Here is a 21042-nt window from a genome sequence, read left to right as displayed (position 1 = left end):
CTCTTGGTAACAGAAGATTTATGGACCCACTTTTGACTTTTCTTTATAAAGTTTTATAAATAGGGCTGACCTGAGTCATAGGACTGATAGTTCAATAGCTATACTCCCTGATACTGTGAATTTTAGATTTACTCCACCCTGCTTAGTCTAACAAAACAGGGATGTCTACACCCCTACTTAAGGATTAAGTGTTGAGAAGGATGGCCTGTGACAGACATATGCTAGCAAATGACAAATCAGAAACAACTGACAGACTCCCTGGGCTGCCCTAAGTCAAGCTTAAGCTACCATTGGTACATGTGAGATGCAGGAAGTTATGTAAAAACAGTCTATATATTTCACATCACTTCCTCTCTCTGCCTCTTTTCACAGAGAGGTGGTTCTGGCTCGGTGGCAGAGAAGTGGCTGGTGGCAGCATGCTGAGAGTCTTGGCATCCTGGTGTAGCTGCAGATATTGTCCGGGTTTGTCAGTGAGCATCCTTGATACAATACTGGGAGAAGCTTAATATCATAGGTCAGATGAGGCATCTTCTCTGAGCTCTCTCAGAGTTTATGCTGATTCCTTTTTCCTTTACCTTCCATAACACTATCCCCTTAGGAAGCCCCCAGTCTTCTGAGGAGGCCTCGTGGCATAGGTCTTTGAACTCCCCCTGGCAAAGCTAGGCTAGAGAAATCCTATACCCTTTTCTCTCTCTCTTCTTCTTAATTCCTTCCCCCTATATTAATTAAACCACCATAAAATTTCCAAACTGACTTGAATATTTTATTTGGGATTTGAATTAATCCCTGGTGACCAAATAAATTTATATTCAGTCTCAACCCCTAAATGTACCCTTACAATACTTCATATTAGAGATGTTAAAAAATAAAGGGCCATGTAAGCTCCAGGTTCTAAGAGTGTTGCTAACAAGAGCAAATCAAGGAAAGCTTTCTTTTCTTTTTTTTTAAAAGATATTTTATTTTCCTAATTACATGTAATAATGATTTTCCACATACTGGAACTTTTCTAAAGTTATAAGATCCAAATTGTCTTTCTCCCTCTCTTCCCTTCCCACTCTTGCAGATGGTAAGCAATTCTGTATTATATATGTATCATTGTGCAAAATATATTTCAAAGAAAGCTGGAAGTGATATTTGAATTGGACTTAAAGTGCTATGGAAACTAGAAATACTTCAGGATATTTTATGTTGCCAAATGTTAAGATTTTGAGAGCCAAGCCCATAGTCTCCAAAAGTCGAGGGTCCTTCTGACCAGGTGGAGCTCTCAGGCAAATAAGAAATGAGAGATGACTGAGTGCTCAGACCTGTGCTTAGGTGTCACTCAGTGTTCTGCCATTGCATGGGATTTGCATTAATTTTATAGCTTCGGTGAGAACATGCTTTTCTGGCATGCAATCATTTTTCAACATACATGTTTCCATAGACCCTAAAAACAGATGTGAAACCTAAAGAGATAGCCAACAAAACTTTGTTGCTAAGTGCAGGGTCAGAGGGTAGAATCAACATGACCCAGATATAGGTTGAGCAATTTGGAGCACAGATTTGTCAGAAGTTTTTATGCCTAGAAAAGAGGGTCCTATCTAAGTGGATATATAATAATCCTTAGGTTTAATTTTATAATTTAATTATTACATAATTTATATTTAATAAAAATAAATAAAAAATAATTTAATTTTGTAAGTGGGATCTCTTGGTAATATTTGAGAGGGACAGAGTAGGACATCTGTATTAACCCTGCAAGCATGTTGCTCTCATCTATTTTTCCTGGGGCTAAGTAAGAATAGTAATCATAGCAATTCCAATAATAAGTGGATGTTAATAAGGATGTTAATAAGGCTGCTTTGCAGTCCCCAGTTTCCATGTGTGACTGTGTCAAACAGCGTGGTCTTCAATGGCTCTTGGCATTAAGAAAAAGGAAACAATGAATTGAGACACTTAGATAAGAGTGCTTCTCAAATCAGACTTCATCTGCACCTTGTAAAGGGGGAGCCTCTTTCATATCTGAATGGGTCATTTTGTACCTTATAAAAATTATCTCTGTAGAAACTTAGCATGTGGCGAGTCATCCTACACTGTTTGGACTTCTCTGACCTCTACCATGCCCCCAGCAACCTCACGCTTGGGAAATTTCATCTTGCAAGATCATGTCATGGGTGAAGCCATAGATTTCTCCATTTAAGAAGAGAAAACAGGACAGACATCTCCCCATTTTTTGCCTAGCTGCACTCATTTTGGACTTCTTCACCATACTCCAATCCTGAGTACCTCTCCCTCCTCCCAATTTTTCAGCTTTCATTTGTTTTTTGACATTAGAATCAAAGCTTCTTGAGGGCAGGGACTATCTTTTTAATATTTGTATACCAAAGCAGTTAGCATGATGCTTTTTGTACTGATTAGTTATTCAGGAAGGGGTCATTTATTGGGCAGTTGTCACCCTGTCATTTCCAGGAAACTGACATCACTTTACCCAGGGTCCACTTTGGTCTGTGTGGCTTTACCCATGATTCACTCTGCCCCATCAGGAGCAAATCTGATAACCAGTAAATGATGTGTTAATGACATGTTAAATACCTTGGGTTAATTTCAGACTACTTTTGCCTGATTCTGGGCAGGCTCTAAGGAAGGAGTGATTGTAGAAATTGAGCATTGTTTGAACCTAGTCCCAATGATTCTGAAACTGAACCACAGCCAAGGACTTAGGTTATGTCTAAAGATTGATGTGAGGAGTTTTCTCCTAATTGTGAATCTAAGCAACATCTCTTATCTGAAAGGTGGCCCAATTCTTCTTTTTTTTAAACCCTTACCTTCCGTCTTGGAATCAATACTGTGTATTTGTTCCAAGGCAGAAGAGTGGTAAGGGCTAGGCAATGGGGGTGAGCTGAGCTATCCAGCTGAGAAAGGTGGCCCCATTCTAATCAACTAATTATTGTTTCCTCATTCTTTTGATTGTTTATAGCCACTTGGCAGGGTTTATGGGACATTTCAGCCCACATCAGGTACTTAATTAATGATTACTAACTATTGACATTCCAGGTATAAGGAATAGACAAAGGTTCAGAATGTGTGTTTCTAAGGGCAGAGAGGTGTCTAGTTGGATTGGAAGGTTGAGTACATGGGCCAGGATGTGGCAAGGAAAGTTATGTTGATGGCCAGTTATGAGGGACTCTGGAAGTCAGGCAAAGAAGTTGCCTTCAAGAAACCACCAAGATTTTTTTTTCTCTGAAGAATAACATGTTTAGATCTATGCCCAAGAAATAGTAGTCTACTTCAAGCAAAAAGGTAGGCAGGCAGCACAGTGGGATAGAATGTTGGGCTTGGAATCAGAAAGACTTAGCTGCCTATGTTCAAATCTGGCCTTAGACACTTCCTAGCTGTATGATCCTGGGTAAATCCTCTAACTCTGTTGGCCTCATTTCCTTATCTGTAAAATGAGCTGGAGAAGGAAATGCAAACCATTTCAGTATCTTTGCCAAGAAAACTCCAAATGAAGTCATGAAGAGTCAGACATGACTGAACAATTATAAAAAGTAAAGGTGTGGGGAGAAAAGAAGCTGGAAGACTTATTTGGGAGCAATTGTAATTATTCAGTCAAGTGTTAACAAGGACCTGAACAACGGTGATGGTTGTCTTAAAACAGAGGTGGGGACCATGCATGAGTTTGCAAAGGTAGGCTTGACAGCATTTGATCCCATCCAACCCTGGGATACATGATACTCTGAAGTTCAGTAGATAGCCATTGGAAGAAGGAAGGTTTATGTGAAAATTTTAAGAGGCCCATACAGTACTAGATTGCTTCCAGAGAACAGGGCGTCTTACAAACCAAGCTTCTGATGAAAATAAGCAATGCTCATCCTCTCGTGTCCAGCCAGACATTGTCATAGCCTGGAGGAGTTCATGAGAACTGGCAAGGTTGGATTATTCATCAGACTCTGAAAATATCAGAGAGATATGCCCTACTCCTGAGCTCCAAGACCTTAGCCATGCCTAGTAAACACAAGCTGGGTGGTGAGGTCTAGAGCCAAGGAAGGAGGACAATTCCCTGGAGCCAAGGATGGAGGATGAAAGCCAAGAGCAGCCCCAAGAAGATGACGCTAGCACTGGCATCTTTGTGCCTTGCTGGGTTTGCTTCTTCCTCCCTAGAATCATGAGGGCCCAGAATTCAAGAGCACTATAGAAGTGTCCCTCAATATCAGTACACATCAGAATTTCTCATCATATTCAGAGGAATAACTTTCTTTAATAGAACCACATAGGGCAGACTCATTCCTTGCCCCCTCCACACCAGAGAAAACCCTTTTTCTTCCATTCTCCCTGCTTCAATTTTAAGAAATCAACTAATCAATAAACATTTATTAAGTGCCTTAATGAGTAAGTCTATAGTGGATAAAGTGCCAGACTTGGAATCAGGAAGCTATTCCTGAGTTCAAATTTTTCCTGGGTTCAAATCTAGCCTCAGATACTCCCTAGCTGTGTGAACCTAGGTAAGTCATTTATCCGTGTTTACTTCAAACTCATCATCTGTCAAATGAGTAGAAGAAGAAAATGGCAAACCACTTTTGTATCTTTGCCAAGAAAAGCCCCAAATAGTGTCACAAAGAGTCACATACAAGTGAACAACAACAAAATGTTTAGGTATATGTTTTGTGGATTTTAATTTGGAGAGAAGAGCATGTAGGGAAGAGGTCAATTAAAAGGCTTTTGTAATTCATGGTCCCAGAAAGAGTTGATGATCTAGGGTAGAATCTATGTGATTTGAAAGTTATACACACTCGACACACACATACGTCTATGTATATACATACATGTGCCTATGTATATGCATAACACATTTAAAATTTTAATCTGTATTACTAATATTTTCTCCATAATCTCCTAAGTCTAGAAATTAACAAAATGATCATCAAGTTCTGATTTATAGCATTGCCAATTTCTGAAGTATAAATCTGAATAAATTCTGAAGTATAAATAAGATAAACTGAACATTTAAGAATCAGGCTCTTTTGACATCCCATGAGGTAGCTCCAGCATACCCTGGGTTATAAGGCTCAAGAAAGGCAATGAATATGAATTGTTTTCATGAGAAAATATAGTGAAATTTTCTGATGGCAAAAGAGATTTGCTTAAGATCTTTAAGTAACCATTTGCTTTACTGGAAACAGTTTACCTTTTCACTCTAGATGGGAGAGTTCTTAAGCCTGATTTGGAACAGGTCCCCCTTGAAGTAACAACATTTTCTCACTGAGAATGAGTTTGTTACATTAAGAAGCTTTAATCCTCCTGCCTCTAAGCCTGGTTCTCTATCTACTAAGTCACCTGATTGCCCCTATTATTTATCATTTTTAAAAATTAAGCTTAGAGTTGGAAAGGGATTTCACAGGTCATAAGGTTATACCTAAATAATCATCCCCTCTACAACATACCTAAATAAGTAATCATTCAGATTTGACTTTAACACCCCCAAGTGAGCTCTCCCAAGGCAAAGCATTCAAATTTTGGAAATTTCTAGTTATTGGGGAATTTTTCCTGATGTGATAGTAAATCTGATCCTCTTCCAAATCACAACTTGTCAAGTACATGAAATCAACTCTGATGCTTCTCCTTGGTTTTGTCTTCTCTGTTCTATATAGGTCAATTTAAAAAAAATCTTCATATGGAATGAATAGGAATGTCAATCTTCAGAGTGGGGCCTCAATCGACCATATATTAGGATATGAAAACTTTATAGTTAAATGTAGAAAAGCAGAAATATTCAATGCATCCTTTTTAGATCACAATGCAATAAAAATGGTATGTGACCATGGACCATGTAAACAGAAAGTAAAAATTAATTGGAGACTAAATAACAATCTTAAAGAATGAGTGAGTTAAAGGACAATTTATAAAAATAACAAATAATTTCATTAAGGAGAATGATAAAAATGAGATAATAAAGATACCAAAACTGATGGAATACAATAAAAGTAATAATTAGAGGAAAATTATATCTCTAAATGCTTATGTTAATAAAATAAAGAAAAGATCAGTGAATTTGGAATTCAATTTAAAAAAACTAGAAAAAGAACAAATTGAAAATTTCCAATTAAACACTAAATTGAGAATCCTAAAAATTAATAGTAGGAGCAATAAAACAATAAAGAATTAATAGATAAATCTAGGACTTGGTTTTATGAAAAAAATGAACAAAATAGATAAACCATTGGATAATATTATTTTTTAAGAAAGAAGAAAACCCAATCACTATCATTAAAGATGAAAAGAGTGAATATACCATCAATGAAAATGAAATTAAAGCAATTATTATTAATTATTTTCTCAATTATATGCAAAAAACTTAAAACAATGTATGGGAAAGGGAAGAATACCTATGAAAAAATTAACTGCCTAAACTACCAGAGGAGAAAGTAGAATTATCTAAATAGAAAAAGAAATTAAACAGGACATAAACAAACTTCCTAAAAAAAAGCATATAGACCAGATAGATTTACAAGTTAATTCTACCAAGCATTCAAAGAACACCTAATTCCAATATAAAATAAGTTATTTTAAATAACAGTTAAAGGGCGGAGTCAAGATGGCAGCTTAGAAGCAGAAAAAGTTCAGACCTCTGAAAACCCTTCTTTACTGATCACAAACTGAATGCTACAAGGGGAATAAAATTCAAACTTAACAACAGGACAGAGGTGGGGAACTCTCCTTCTGGACTCAAATCAAAAGGTACACCCCCCAAAAGCCGGAATTCGAGAACACTCAGGTCTAAGGGGAAGGCAGAAGTAAGGTCCCAGGACCCCTCCCTCCCAACCCAGAGCGCTGAGCCCCCAGGGGCAGCTGGAACCTCTGGGCAGGCAAAAAGTGCTGGTTTGGAGGGTCTACCTTATGAGCAGCAGGGTTCTGGGCTCGGAGCGTCCAGCGCGGGCAGCGTGGAGGAAGTCAGGGAGAGACCTGGGAGCCTGCAGCCCTGTGGTGGAGTCGTTCCATCTGGCTCCAGTCTCACTGGAGGTTTTTGCCTCGGGACACATCCAGACCAACCCAGTTGAACCTAATCCCATCAGGACTCCTCAGAGCCCAGGGAGACCAGGACCCCTCCCCCACTAGAGTACAGGGTCTCCCGCAAGGACAGGAACCTGGGGCAGGCAGAGGCACTGGGGAACCTTGCGGACAGCAGAGAAGCAGCTGGAGAGAACTGGAGAGAGCCTGGGTGGCTCCAGCCTTCCAGGAGTCTTTGGCCTCAGAGCACATACAGCCCAACCTAGTTGAACTTAATCCAATCAAAAGCCTCCAGAGGACAGGGAAGCTAACATTCCTCCCCTAGAGACTGTATCAAGAGATCTGACAAAGCTCCAAGAGGGGAGACTGACAGCCCCAAAACAAAAAAAAATGAGAGGAGCAAGAGCACAGACAAATACTAGAAGCAAGGAAGGGGTAAACTTGATCAAACAACAGAAAAAGAAGAAAAATTACAATAGACAGCTTCTGTACTGGTAATGAGCAAAGAGCAGAAGAAATAGAGGGGGAGGGATAAGCAAAGGAAAAATCAGAAATCCCAGCAAATTGGATACAGGCTTTGGAAGAACTCAAAATGCAATTCAAAACACAATTAAGAGAGGCTGAAGACAATTGGGAAAAGAACTTAAAAACTAAGATAAATCATCGAGAAACAGAAAATAGTGTCTTGAAAGCCAAAATCAACCAGCTGGAAAATGAGGCAAAGAATATCAAAGATGAGGTGAAGAAGATGAAAGATGAGAAAAAGGAGATGAAAGACAAGGTAAAGAGGATGAAAGATGACCTCCAAAGAAAATCAGACCAAAAGGAAAAGGATGACCAAAAAGCCAAGGATGAAATCCAGTCTTTAAGAACCAGAATACAACAACTAGAATTAAATGACCTCACAAGCCAGCAGGACACTATAAAACAAAACCAAAGAATGAAAAAATTGAGGAAAATATGAAGCATCTCATTCACAAAATAGAGAATTTAGAAAATCGTTCAAGGAGAGACAATTTAAGAATCATTGGTCTACTAGAAAATCATGACAAAAGAAAAAGCCTGAACATCATACTACAGGAAATTATTCAAGAAAACTGCCCCAATATCCTAGAACAAGAGGGAAAAGTGGAGATTGAAAGAATCCACAGATCACCTCCTGAACTTAATCCTCAACTGACAACACCCAGGAATGTTATAGCCAAATTCAAGAACTATCAGACCAAAGAAAAGATATTACAAGCTGCCAAGAAGGAGTCATTCAGATACCATGGAACCACAGTGAGGACAATGCAGGATCTGGCTGCATCCACACTGAAAAACTGAAAGGCATGGAATATGATATTCCAGAAAGCAATGGAACTAGATCTACATCCAAGAATCAACTACCCAGCAAAACTGATTGTATTCTTACAGGGGAAAGTATGGTCATTCAACAAAATAGAAGAATTTCAAGAATTCGTAAAGAAAAGACCAGACCTGAACAGAAAAATTGATGTCCAAGCACAGAACTCAAGAGAATCATCAAAATGTAATTAAAAAAGAGGGGAAAAAGAAAAACAAAACAAAAAAAACTTTTTTTAAGAGACTCAATAAGTTAAAATGATATGTATCCGTATAAGAAAAGAGGTCATTGGTAACTCTTAAAAACTGTTGTTATTACCTGGGCAGCAAAAAGAATTACACTTAGAGGGAACAGTGACAAACTGTATAGGATGAAAGGACAAGACATAAATAGGTATATAGATATATGCATGCATAAATAAATACACATGAGTATGCATATATATATATATAACTAGAGCTTAAAAATAGGTTAATATTAAAAGAAATGGGAAAAGAAACAAATGGGGGTAAATTTATATGTCACAAAGTAGCTCATGGTAGGAGGGGGAAGAACATCAATACACTGGAAGGGTAAAGGGGTTGGAGACAGGAAATACTCAACTTTTACATGCTTTGAAATTGACTCAAAGAGGGAAAACCAATCCAATACATTTGGGGCAGAGAATAGATCTGCACTCTATAGGGGAGTAGAAGGGTAACAAAAGGTCTGGTGGGGAGGGAAGCAGCACAAGGGAGGGAGGGGGTGGGGGGTTAATTTTAGGAAGTCTACAGGGAAAATAAGGGGGGAATAAGAAGGGATAAGGGTAGAAAGGGAAGTAAAATAAGGGTGGGAACTAGGGGGACTGATTAAAAACAAACATTGGTGTAGAAGGAAATAGTGAAAGAAGAAAAGGCAGGAACAGGAGTAGAAATCAAAATGCTGGGTAATGCACAGCTAGTAATCATAACTCTGAATGTGAATGGAATGAACTGACTCATAAAACACAAGCAAATAGCAGCGTGGATCAGAATCCAAAACCCTACCATATGCTGTCTACAAGAAACACACATGAGGAAGGTAGATAGGCATAGGGTGAAAGTAAGAGGGTGGAGCCAAATCTATTGGGCATCAACTGATAAAAAGAAGGCAGGAGTTGCAATCATGATATCTGACAAAGCCAAAGTAAAAATAAATCTAGTTAAAAGAGATAGGGAAGGTAATTACATTCTGATATAAGGCAGTATAGATAATGAGTAAATATCTGTACTCAACATGTATGCACCAAATGGCATAGCATCCAAATTTCTAAAGGAGAAACTAGAGAAGCTCAAGGATGAAATAGATAGAAAAACTATACTAGTGGGAGACCTGAACCTTCCTCTATCTGAACTAGATAAATCAAACCAAAAAATAAATAAGAAAGAGGTAAGAGAAGTGAATGAAATCTTGGAAAAAAAGTAGAGTTAGTAGACATGTGGAGAAAAATAAATAGAGACAAAAAGGAATATACCTTCTTTTTAGCAGCACATGGTACATTCACAAAAATTGACAATGTATTAGGGCCTAAAAACATTGCAAACAAATGCAAAAGAGCAGAAATAATAAATGCAACTTTCTCAGATCACAATGCAATGAAAATAATAATTAGTAAGGGTACATGGAAAGGCAAATCAAAAATTAATTGGAAATTAAAAAATACGATTCTCCAAAACCAGCTAGTTAAAGAACAAATCACAGAAACAATTAATAACTTCATTGAAGAAAATTACAATGATGAGACATCCTTTCAAAACCTATAGGATGCAGCCAAAGCAGTACTCAGGGGGAAATTTATATCCTTGAGTTCATATATTAACAATTTAAAAAGGGCAGAGGTCAATGAATTGGGCATGAAAATTAAAAAAAAAACTAGAAAGTGAACAAATTAAAAATCCTCAGATGAAGACAAATTAGAGATCCTAAAACTCAAAGGAGAAATTAATAAAATTGAAAGTCAAACAACTATTGATTTAATAAATAAGACTAGAAGCTGGTACTTTGAAAAAAACCAAATAAAATAGACAAAGTACTAGTCACTCTAATTAAAAAAAGGAAAGAAATAAACCAAATTGACAATATCCAAGATGAAAAAGGAGACCTCACCTGTAATGAAGAGGAAATTAAGGCAATCATTAAAAACTACTATACCCAATTATATGGCAACAAATATGGCAATCTAGATGATATGGATGAATATTTACAAAAATATAAAATTGCCTAGACTAAAAGTGGAAGAAATAAATTTCCTAAACAACCCCATATCAGAAAAAGAAATTGAACAAACCATCAAAGAACTCCCTAAAAAAAAAAATCCCCAGGGCCTGATGGATTCACAAATGAATTCTATCAAACATTCAAAGAACAACTAATCCCAATATTAAACAAACTATTTGACAGAATAAGCCAAGAAGGAGTTCTACCAAATCCATTTTATGCTACAAACATGGTACTGATCCCAAAGCCAGGCAGGTCAAAAACAGAGAAAGAAAACTATAGACCAATCTCCCTAATGAATATAGATGCAAAAATCTTAAATAGGATACTAGTAAAAAGTCTCCAGCAAGTGATCGGGAGGGTCATTCACTATGACCAAGTAGGATTTATATCAGGAATGCAGGGTTGGTTCATTATTAGGAAAACCATCCACATAATTGACCACATCAACAAGCAAACCAACAAGAATCACATGATTATCTCAATAGACGCAGAAAAAGCCTTTGATAAAATACAACACCCATTCCTATTGAAAACACTAGAAAGTATAGAAATAGAAGGGCCTTTCCTAAAAATAATAAACAGTATGTATCTAAAACCATCAGCAAACATCATCTGCAAGGGGGATAAACTAGAAGTCTTCCCAATAAGATCAGGAGTAAAACAAAGATGCCTACTATCCCCCCCTATTATTTAACATTGTACTAGAAACACTAGCAGTAGCAATTAGAGAAGAAAAAGAAATTGAAAGTATTAAAATTGGCAGTGAGGAGACCAAGCTATCACTCTTTGTGGATGATATTATGGTTACTTAAGGAATCCTAGAGAATCAACCAAAAAGTTACTCAAAATAATCAACAACTTTAGCAAAGTTGCAAGATACAAAATAAACCCTCATAAGTTCATCAGCATTTCTATATATCTTTAACCCATTTCAGCAACAAGAATTAGAAAGAGAAATACCATTTAAAATCACCTTAGACAAAATAAAATACTTAGGAATCTATCTGCTGAGACAAACACAGGAATTATATGAACACAACTACAAAACACTCTCCACACAGTTAAAACTAGATCTAAACAATTGGAAAAACATTGATTGCTCATGGGTGGGAAGAGCTAACATAATAAAAATGACAATCCTACCCAAATTAATTTACTTATTTAGTGCCATACCCATTGAACTACCAAAAAACTTCTTTACTGAATTAGAAAAAAAAATAACTAAGTTAATTTGGAGGAACAAAAGATCAAGGATATCCAGGGAAATAATAAAAAAAAATGCAAAGGAAGGAGGACTTGCAGTTCCAGATATCAAACTATACTATAAAGCAGTGGTCATCAAAACAATTTGGTACTGGCTAAGAGAGAGAAAGGAGGATCAGTGGAATAGACTTGGTGTAAATGACCTCAGCAGACAGTCTATGACAAATCCAAAGACCCCAGCTGTTGGGACAAAAATCCACTATTTGATAAAAACTGCTGGGAAAATTGGAAGACAGTGTGGGAGAGATTAGGTTTGGATGAACATCTCACACCCTACACCAAGATAGAATGGGTGAATGACTTGAACATAAAGAAGGAAACTATAAGTAAACTAGGCGAACACAGAATAGTATACATGTCAGACCTTTGGGAAGGGAAAGATTTTAAAACCAAGCAAGAAGAGTCACAAAATGTAAAATAAATAATTTTGACTACATCAAATTAAAAAGTTTTTGTACGAACAAAATCAATGTAACTAAAATCAGAAGGGAAGCAACAAATTGGGAAACAATCTTCATAAAAATCTCTGACAAAAGTTTAATTACTCAAATTTACAAAGAGCTAAATCAATTGTACAAAATAATCAAGCCATTCTCCAATTGATAAATGGGCAAGGGACATGAATAGGCAGTTTTCAGATAAAGAAATCAAAACTATTAATAAACACATGAAAAATGTTCTAAATCTCTTATAATCAGAGAGATGCAAATCAAAACAACTCTGAGGTATCACCTCACACCTAGCAGATTGGCTAACATAACAGCAAAGGAAAGTAATGAATGCTGGAGGGGATGTGGCAAAGTCGGGGCATTAATTCATTGCTGGTGGAGTTGTGAATTGATCCAACCATTCTAGAGGGCAATTTGGAACTCTGCCCAAAGGACAATAAAAGACTGTCTGCCCTTTGATCCAGCTATAGCACTGCTGGGTTTGTACCCCAAAGAGATAATTAGGAAAATGACTTGTACAAGAATATTCATAGCTGCACTCTTTGTGGTGGCCAAAAATTGGAAAATGAGGGGATGCCCTTCAATCGGGGAATGGCTGAGCAAATTGTGGTATATGTTGGTGATGGAACACTATTGTGCTCAAAGGAATAATAAAGTGAAGGAATTCCATGGGGACTGGAACAACCTCCAGGAATTGATGCAGAGTGTGAGGAGCAGAACCAGGAAAATATTGTACACAGAGACTGATACACTGTGGTACAATTGAATATAATGAACTTCTCCATTAGTGGCAATGCAATGTCCCTGAACAATCTGCAGGGATCTAGGAGAAAAAACACTATCCACAAGCAGAGGACAAACTGTGGGAGTAAAAACACCAAGGAAAGTTTGACTTATGGGGGTTGAGGGGATATGACTGAGGAGATACTCTAAATGAACACTCTAATGCAAATACCAACAACATGGAAATGGGTTCGAATCAAGGACACATGTGATACCCAGTGGAATCGCGCGTCTGCTATGGAAGAGGTGGGGGGGGGGGAAGAAAATGATCTTTGTTTCCTATGAATAATGTTTGAAAATGACCAAATAAAATAATGTTCAAAAAATAAAAAATATATAAATAACAGTTAAAAAAGGAGTTTTCCCAAACTCCTTTTATGAAACAAATACGGTGCCGATACCTATATCAGGAAGAGAAATAACAGAGAAAGAAAATTATAGACCAACTCCATTAATGAATACGAATGCAAATTCTAAATAAAATACTAACTAGGAGACTACAACAATATATCACAAAGATTATACATTATGATGAAATGGGATTTATATTAAGAATGCAGGGATGGTTTAATAAAAGGAAAACTCGATATAATTTATTATATTAATAACAAAGGTAATTTTAAAACCATATGATTATATGAATAGATGCTGAAAAGCCTTTGACAAAATACACCCCTCAATCCTATTAAGATCACTGGAAAGCATAGGTATAAATGTATTTTTTCACTAAATGATATGAAGCATCTACCTAAAACCATGATAATGGTTTTATTATTTGTATTTCTATTTCTAGAGTATTATTTCTAACAGGGACAGCTAGAAGCCTTCCTAATAAGATCAGGAGTGAAACAAGGATGCCCATTATCACCAATATTATTTAACATATTTTTTGAAATGCTATATTAGCAATAAGAGAAGAAAAAAAATTAAGGAAACCTAATGAGCAAAGAGGAAATAAAACTATCTCTTTTTCATACAATAATCCTAGCAATTCAACTAAAAATTCATTGAAATTACCAATGGTTTTAGCAAAGTAGCAGTATTATAAAATTAACCCACATAAGTTATTAGCATGTTTATATGTTACTAATAAAACTGTGTAGGAAGAGATAGAGGGAGACATTCCATTTAAAATAATCATAGCTACCACAGTACCCCAAAGAGATAAGGGAAAAGACTGGTACAAGAATATTCATAGCCATGCTCTTTGTGGTGGCAAAAAAACTGGAAAATGAGGGGATGCCCTTCAATTGGGGAATGGCTGAACAAATTGTGGTATGTGTTGGTGATGGAATACTATTGTGCTCAAAGGAATAATAAAGTGGAGGAATTCCATGGGGACTGGAACAACCTCCAGGAATTGATGCAGAGTGAGAGGAGCAGAACCAGGAGAACATTGTACACAGAGACTGATACACTGTGGTACAATTGAATGTAATGGACTTCTCTACTAGTAGCAATGCTATGATCCAGAACTATTTGGAGGGACATATGAGAAAGAACACTATCCACATCCAGAGGAAGAACTGTGGGAAAAGAAATACAGAAGAAAAACAACTACTTGATCACATTGGTTGATGGGGCAATGACTGGGAAAGTAGACTCTAAAAGATCACCCTAGTGCAAATATTAATAATATGGAAATGGGTCTTGATCAATGATACATGTTAAACCCAGTGGAATTATGTGTCAGATATGGGAAGGAAGTAGGGGGAGGGTAGGAAAAAAATGAGTCTTGTAACCAGGAAAAAATATTCTAAATCATCTAATTAAATAAAATTTAAAAAATAAAATAAAATAATCATAACTAGAATAAGATATCTGGGATTTTACCTGCCAAAACAATTGAAGAACTACATGAACATAATTACAAAATCTTTTTTCAAATGAGATCAGATATAAATAATTGTTCTTGGATTTAAATGGCAACCCCAACTAAACTAATCTACTTATTCAATGCCATCCTGATCAAATTAATAAAAAAAATTATGCTACTGAGCTAGAAAAAAATAATAATTCATTTGGAAGAATAAAAGATCAAGAATATTAAAATAAATAATGAAAAAAGTTAAGGAAGGCAGTCTAGCAGTACCAGATTTTAAACTGTATTATAAAGCAGTAATTATTAAAACTGTCTGGTACTGGCTAAGAAATAGAAATGTAGATTAGTGGAACAGGACACACAGAGAACAAACGGTAGTAAAAAAAAAAGTACAGTAATTTTGTATTTGACAAAATCAAGGATCCAGAATTTGGGGACAAAGAATCACTATTTGGTTAAAATTGCTAGAACAGCTAAAAAGTGATTTGGCAGAAACAAAATATAGACTAATATCTTACACCATTCACTAAGAAAAAAATCAAAATGAATACATCGATTAGATGTAAAAAGAGGTAACATAAGCAAATTAAAAGAACAGGGAACATATCACCTATCAGATTTATGGAGAGAAGAGGAAATTATGTCTCAAGAAGAGATGGAGAGTATTATGAAAGGTAAAATGATTAATTTTGAATGATTTAAATTAACAAAGATTTCTACCCCCAAAAAAGGATATTGGCAAGATTAGAAGGAAAGCAGAAAATTGGGTAGGGGGATTATGGGAATAAGAACCATTCTCCAGTGGATAAATGGGCAAAATATATGAACAGATAATTTGCAGATAGATAAAGAAATCAAAGCTACATAGAGGTATAATGAAAAAATGGTCTAAATCATTATGGATTAGAGAATTGCAAACAAAAACAATTCTGAGAAATCATCTCACACCCATTAGATTGGCTACAATGACAACGTTGAAAGGGATGTGGCAAAATTGGGGCATTGGTGGTGGAATTGTGAACTGATCCAACCATTTTGGAGTGCAATTTGGAATTACACTCAGAGAGTTATAAAACTGTATGTCCTTAGACCAAGCAATTCCATTCCTGGGTCTGTTTCCCAGAGGGATCAGGGGAGAAAGGAAAAGAACCCCTCTGTTCCAAAATATTTATAGCAGCTCTCTTTGTGGTGGCAAAGAACTGGAAATCAAGGGGAAGTTCATCAATTGGGGAATGACTGAACATTTTATGCATTTGATTGTGATAATGGAATAAATCTGGGCCATATGAAATGATGAGCAGGCTAATTTTTAAGAAACTGGAGGTGGGAAGCTACATGAGATAATGAAAAATGAAATTAATAGAATCAATAGAACATTATTTACAGCTATGTTCTTAGTATTTGAATAATAATTTATAAGTATACACCTCCAGAGAATGAATTGAAAAACATAAACACAAAATGACATTTTGTGTGTGTGTGTGTGTGTGTGTGTGTGTGTGTGTGTGTGTGTGTGTGTGTGTGTGTGTTTGCCAGATGACATCTTCTATTATGCAGGGAGGGGAGAGATACTTGTCTCTATCTGCCTTGTCCCTCACTTGGCAAAAACATTTTCTGGCTAAAGTTATCTCATAAAATTAGCTCATTGTGGTGAGTTTTTTGCTGTGGTTAAACTTGGAAATAAATTCTATTAATTAAGAAAGAAAAAGAACAAAGAATCAACTCCTAAATATTTTCAAAATTATATTGCCTTTAGCATGGTTCCATTCATGTATACTTGTTCTGGTTCAGCTAGTCTTCTCATGTTTTCCTCCTTTGTAGATCAAGAAAGACTTCCTGGTCTTTCTGTTCTTTTTAAGTGGCCACATGTCAGGTCTTGCTGGGATAGGTATTAGTGAATCATCAGAAGAAAGTAGACTTGGACATGGAAGATGCCATCGGGGGCATTTAGCATGACTACTTCATTTTTATAGATGAGGAAACTGAGGCCCAAAGAAATTAAATGATTTGGCCAAGGTCACAAGTGTTGGATCTAGGATTCAAATCAAGGTTTTGTACCCTTTTCACTATATTATCACACCTCTATCCTTTTTTTCAGGAAAAAAAAATATGCCTTATATTCTTAGAATTATTTAAGAATTCTATTTTCATTATATAGAGATGATTTTCAAATTTGACTTCCATATTTGTGCTGCAAGAAAAATTTGTTCGGGGGCAGCTGGGTAGCTCAGTGGATTAAGAGCCAGTCCTAGAGACGGGAGGTCAAATCTGGCCTCAGCCACTTCCTAGCTGTGTGACCCTGGGCAAGTCACTTGACCCCCATTGCCTAGCCCTTACCACTCTTCTGCCTTGGAGCCAATACACAGTATTGACTCCAAGACGGAAGGTAGGGGTTTAAAAAAAAAAAGAAAGAAAAATTTGTTCATTATCTTGTGCCTCAATTTTTACTGGATTTGTATGTTTACGTGTTGAGCTAAAAATTTCCCACTTATAGTCCATGTATATGTAACTTCTCATAAATACCTCTCTTCCTTTTGAGCAAAGTCGTATTTTTCAAATGAATAAGGGTAGTTTGGGGATGGAGGATTCTAGCCAAGGAGTAGCCAAAATGATAGGAAGGAAATGTTATTTCCCTAGTTCAGAGGTATCTGTAAGTAGGTGAAGAGGCCAGTAAATATGTAAAATAGATACTAAGGCAGGGTAACACAAGGTGATCCTCAGATTTGAATACTGATCTTAGTTAGCACTAGAGATTTCTTCAGGGAAAAGTTCTCCAGTCTTCTTTCTGAACATCCCCAACTTCAGAGAAAGAATTGTCCTTGACTGAGAAAGCAAAGAGATTTGCCAGCATCCCATTCCCCAGTGCCTTGAAGCATCCAGCTGGATGCTCTTGCTTACTATGCTTTTGCCTCAGTCTTGTTTTATAGTTTGCCAATTGTTCCCACCCTAGTCTAGGAGATAATTTATTGCCAAAGGAAAAGTTCTCCTTTCTTTTAATATGGCTTGTAGGACATCTAAAGTGCTACCTACACTGGGTTCCCAATAACCTTCAAATCTCCCATGCCCCATGGCAAACAGTTCAGAAGTCTCGATCTTTAGCTGGCATGTACTATGGGTACAATTGATCTGGCATTATGGTATGGTACATGATATATGGTGGAAAGAGCTCTGAGTACTGGTCACGACTATACTATAAACCTGAATAAATAATTTCCCTTATTTGGGCCTCAGTTTCCTTATTTTTTCTAAAGATGACATAGACTTAAATGGCTGCTTCCATTGTTCCTTTCAGCTTGAATATTATATATTTTTATAAATGGATCTTGTATGTACTACTAAATTGTAAGCTCTTTGAGGGGAGGAACAGTGCCATCTTTCTTTTTCCTTGTATGCATCATAAACCCAGAATATTCTACAGAATGTTTGGATCACTTCACAACTCTACCAACAATTGAATTAATAGCTCAATTTTGTTATAGCCCTCCCAATATTTGCATTTTCCATTTGCCATATTAGCCGAACTGATATATGTGAGATGGTACCTCAGCATTGTTTTAATTTTCATTTCTCTAATGAATAGCGATTTAGAGCATTTTCCCCTGTGACTAAAGAAAGCTTTGATTTCTTCTCCTGAAAACTACCTGTTCATATCCTCTGACTATATCAATTGGGGAATGACTCATATTCTAATAAATTTGACTCAGTTCTCTATATATTTGAGAAATGAGGGCTTTATCAGACAAACTTGCTATAATGCCCCCCCCCAATTTTCTGCTTTCCTTGTAATTTTGGTTGCATTGGCTTTGTTTGTGTACAACATTTTTAGTTTAATGTAATCAAAATTATCCATTTTATTTCCCATGATCCTCTCTATCTCTTATTTGGTCATAAATTCTCTTATCCATAGGTCTGACAATTAAACTTTTCCCTGTTTCCCTAATTTGCTTATGATAACACCCTTTATGGCTAAATTAGGTACCCATTTTGAACTTATCTTGGTAATCAGTGTGAAATGTTGATCTATACTTAGTTTCTGTAAAACTGCTTTCCAATTTCCTAGCAATTTTTGTCAGACAATGAATTCTCATTCCCAAAACTTGGATGAACATTTTTTTAAGAAAAAAATCCTAGATGGAGCAATCATTATCTCCCCCAAATGAATATTTGTCAAATCCATTCTTGCCTTACCCTGAGTCTTGTCTTCTTCATGTTAGGCATCCCCACATTCTTCAATCAATTTTTATATGGTATAAATTTAAGGATCTTATAAAACCTCCAGCTTATTAACATCCTTCATAAATACAATATGCTAAATATGAATTAACTAGAGTAAAGCACCACTCACAGGTATGCTTCTGTAAATGCAATGCAGTAACCTGAGATTAAATGCCTGACATATGACACATAAGGATATTCACATTAATATTCCACCAAGGATTGTGTGGTATGTTTTGTACTATGTTGATCTGATTGCCATTTTAAAGATTTGTCTCCTAGTCTGAAGAGACAAAGAGGCTAATGGGATGGAGGTATCAAAGGGATTGAGGGAGTAATCAGAATTAAGAGCTAAGAGAATGTAGTGGCTGAGAGCTCTGAGGGCCTGGGGATACCTAAAAGTGGGAGGGAATGAAGGACTAAAAGGCTGAAGAAAATGAAGAGAATGAGAGGCCTGATGAATGAGAGATTGAGGGCTAGAGAAACTTAGGAATTAAGTTGATGTGACTGAAGAGAATAAGAGGACTGAAGAGAATGAAGGCATTAAAGAATTTGAATGTGTTGAAGGAACTGAGATGATAAAGGAAATTGAGAAACTGAGGAACTGAGGAAGCAGAGAAGATAAAGGCAACAGAGCATTTAAGGGAAGGGAGAGGATAAAGGAATTGGTGGATTAAGAATGCTAAGGAAGGTGGGCAGTTAGGTGGTTCAGTGGATGGAGACCCAGCTCTCCATCTCCATCCATCATATCCAGAGATGTGAGGTCCTGGGTTCAAATCTATCTTTGTGCACATCTGAGCTGGGGTGACCCTGAGCAAGTCTCTTAACCCCACTGCCTAGCCCTTATAGGTCTTCTGCTGTGGAAACAATACACAGTATTGATTCTAAGACAGAAGATAAGGGTTTATATATATATATATTACATATATATATACATATATATATATATATATTCACCTCAGATCATTCCTACCTATGTGATCTTGTGCAAGTCACTTAACCTCCATTGCGTAGCCCTTATAGCTCTTCTGTCTTCTAACCAATTAATACACAGTATTGATTCTGAGACAAAAGGTAAGGTTGAAAAAAGGGAAACAAAAGAATACCAAGGGAAAGGCAGGTTAGAGGCATAGTTTAAAGATGGTAGCTTTTGCTTGACTCCCTCAGACCTTAATAGTGGAAGAGATGGCCCCCTAACACGTACCAGCACAAGAGTAACTCTAGAAAAGATCATGAAAGGAGTGGTTTAGAGAGATACTTACCAACAAACAAGGTTCAGAATATCTTCATGGTATCCTGACATTACACATAATGAAGTAACAGTCTACCCACTGGACTTTGCACTACTGGCTCTTTGGGACTTACATAATGTGAACATTTGTTGGAAGAATCTGTCCTCTGTCACCCACCTGGCTTCCATCCCAGTGTCATCACATGTCTGCAACAGTCTGTCATTCTGGATCTGTCAACAAAAAAATTCTAGTTTCTAAACACAAGCTATGCAATTAGACCCTGAATCTGCCCTGCTCATAAAGTGGGTCCTGGAGTTGTGACAACTGAAGGAGACCATTTCAGGCTCAAAGTTTAGCTTGGGAAAGAAACCGCCAAGATAATAACCTATGAATAGTGTGGCCATCCTAGAAAGCTCACCATTTTCAAGGACTCATAATTAGGGAGTACGAAGGACTGCTCAGAACATTGCATTCAGCCAAGACCAGATGGGGACCAGCCTTGAGAAGAGTGACCAAGGAAATAGTAGTGCTAGTGTCAGAAAGAATAAAGTCACAAAAAGGAAAAAAGTTAAAGGAAAATAAAATGAGATTAATTTTAGACATATGAAGATTGACATCTGTGGGGGCAATATCCCAGAAGCAGTTGGAATTGGGGATTTGGAGTTCCAAGGAGACATCAAGAATCTTTGAGTATATACATTTGATGATCAT

The 21042-nt window shown here is 36.7% G+C and overlaps 1 long non-coding RNA gene across 4 annotated transcripts in view; it reads right to left on the bottom strand.

Moving 5' to 3' along the window:
- Nucleotides 1-20441, bottom strand: part of LOC103102278 (uncharacterized) — a 39922-nt gene extending 19481 nt beyond the window's left edge. For all 4 annotated transcript variants that reach the window (XR_463361.2, XR_008916782.1, XR_008916783.1 and 1 more), the window contains exon 1: nt 20362-20441. This is a non-coding gene — a long non-coding RNA (uncharacterized LOC103102278). The remainder of the gene's footprint in view (nt 1-20361) is intronic.
- Between the last annotated feature and the right edge of the window lie 601 nt (nt 20442-21042).

Source organism: Monodelphis domestica, chromosome 2 (genome assembly GCF_027887165.1).
Source record: "Monodelphis domestica isolate mMonDom1 chromosome 2, mMonDom1.pri, whole genome shotgun sequence".
NCBI classification, from domain to species: Eukaryota; Metazoa; Chordata; class Mammalia; order Didelphimorphia; family Didelphidae; genus Monodelphis; species Monodelphis domestica.
This window is presented reverse-complemented; position numbering and strand designations above follow the sequence as displayed.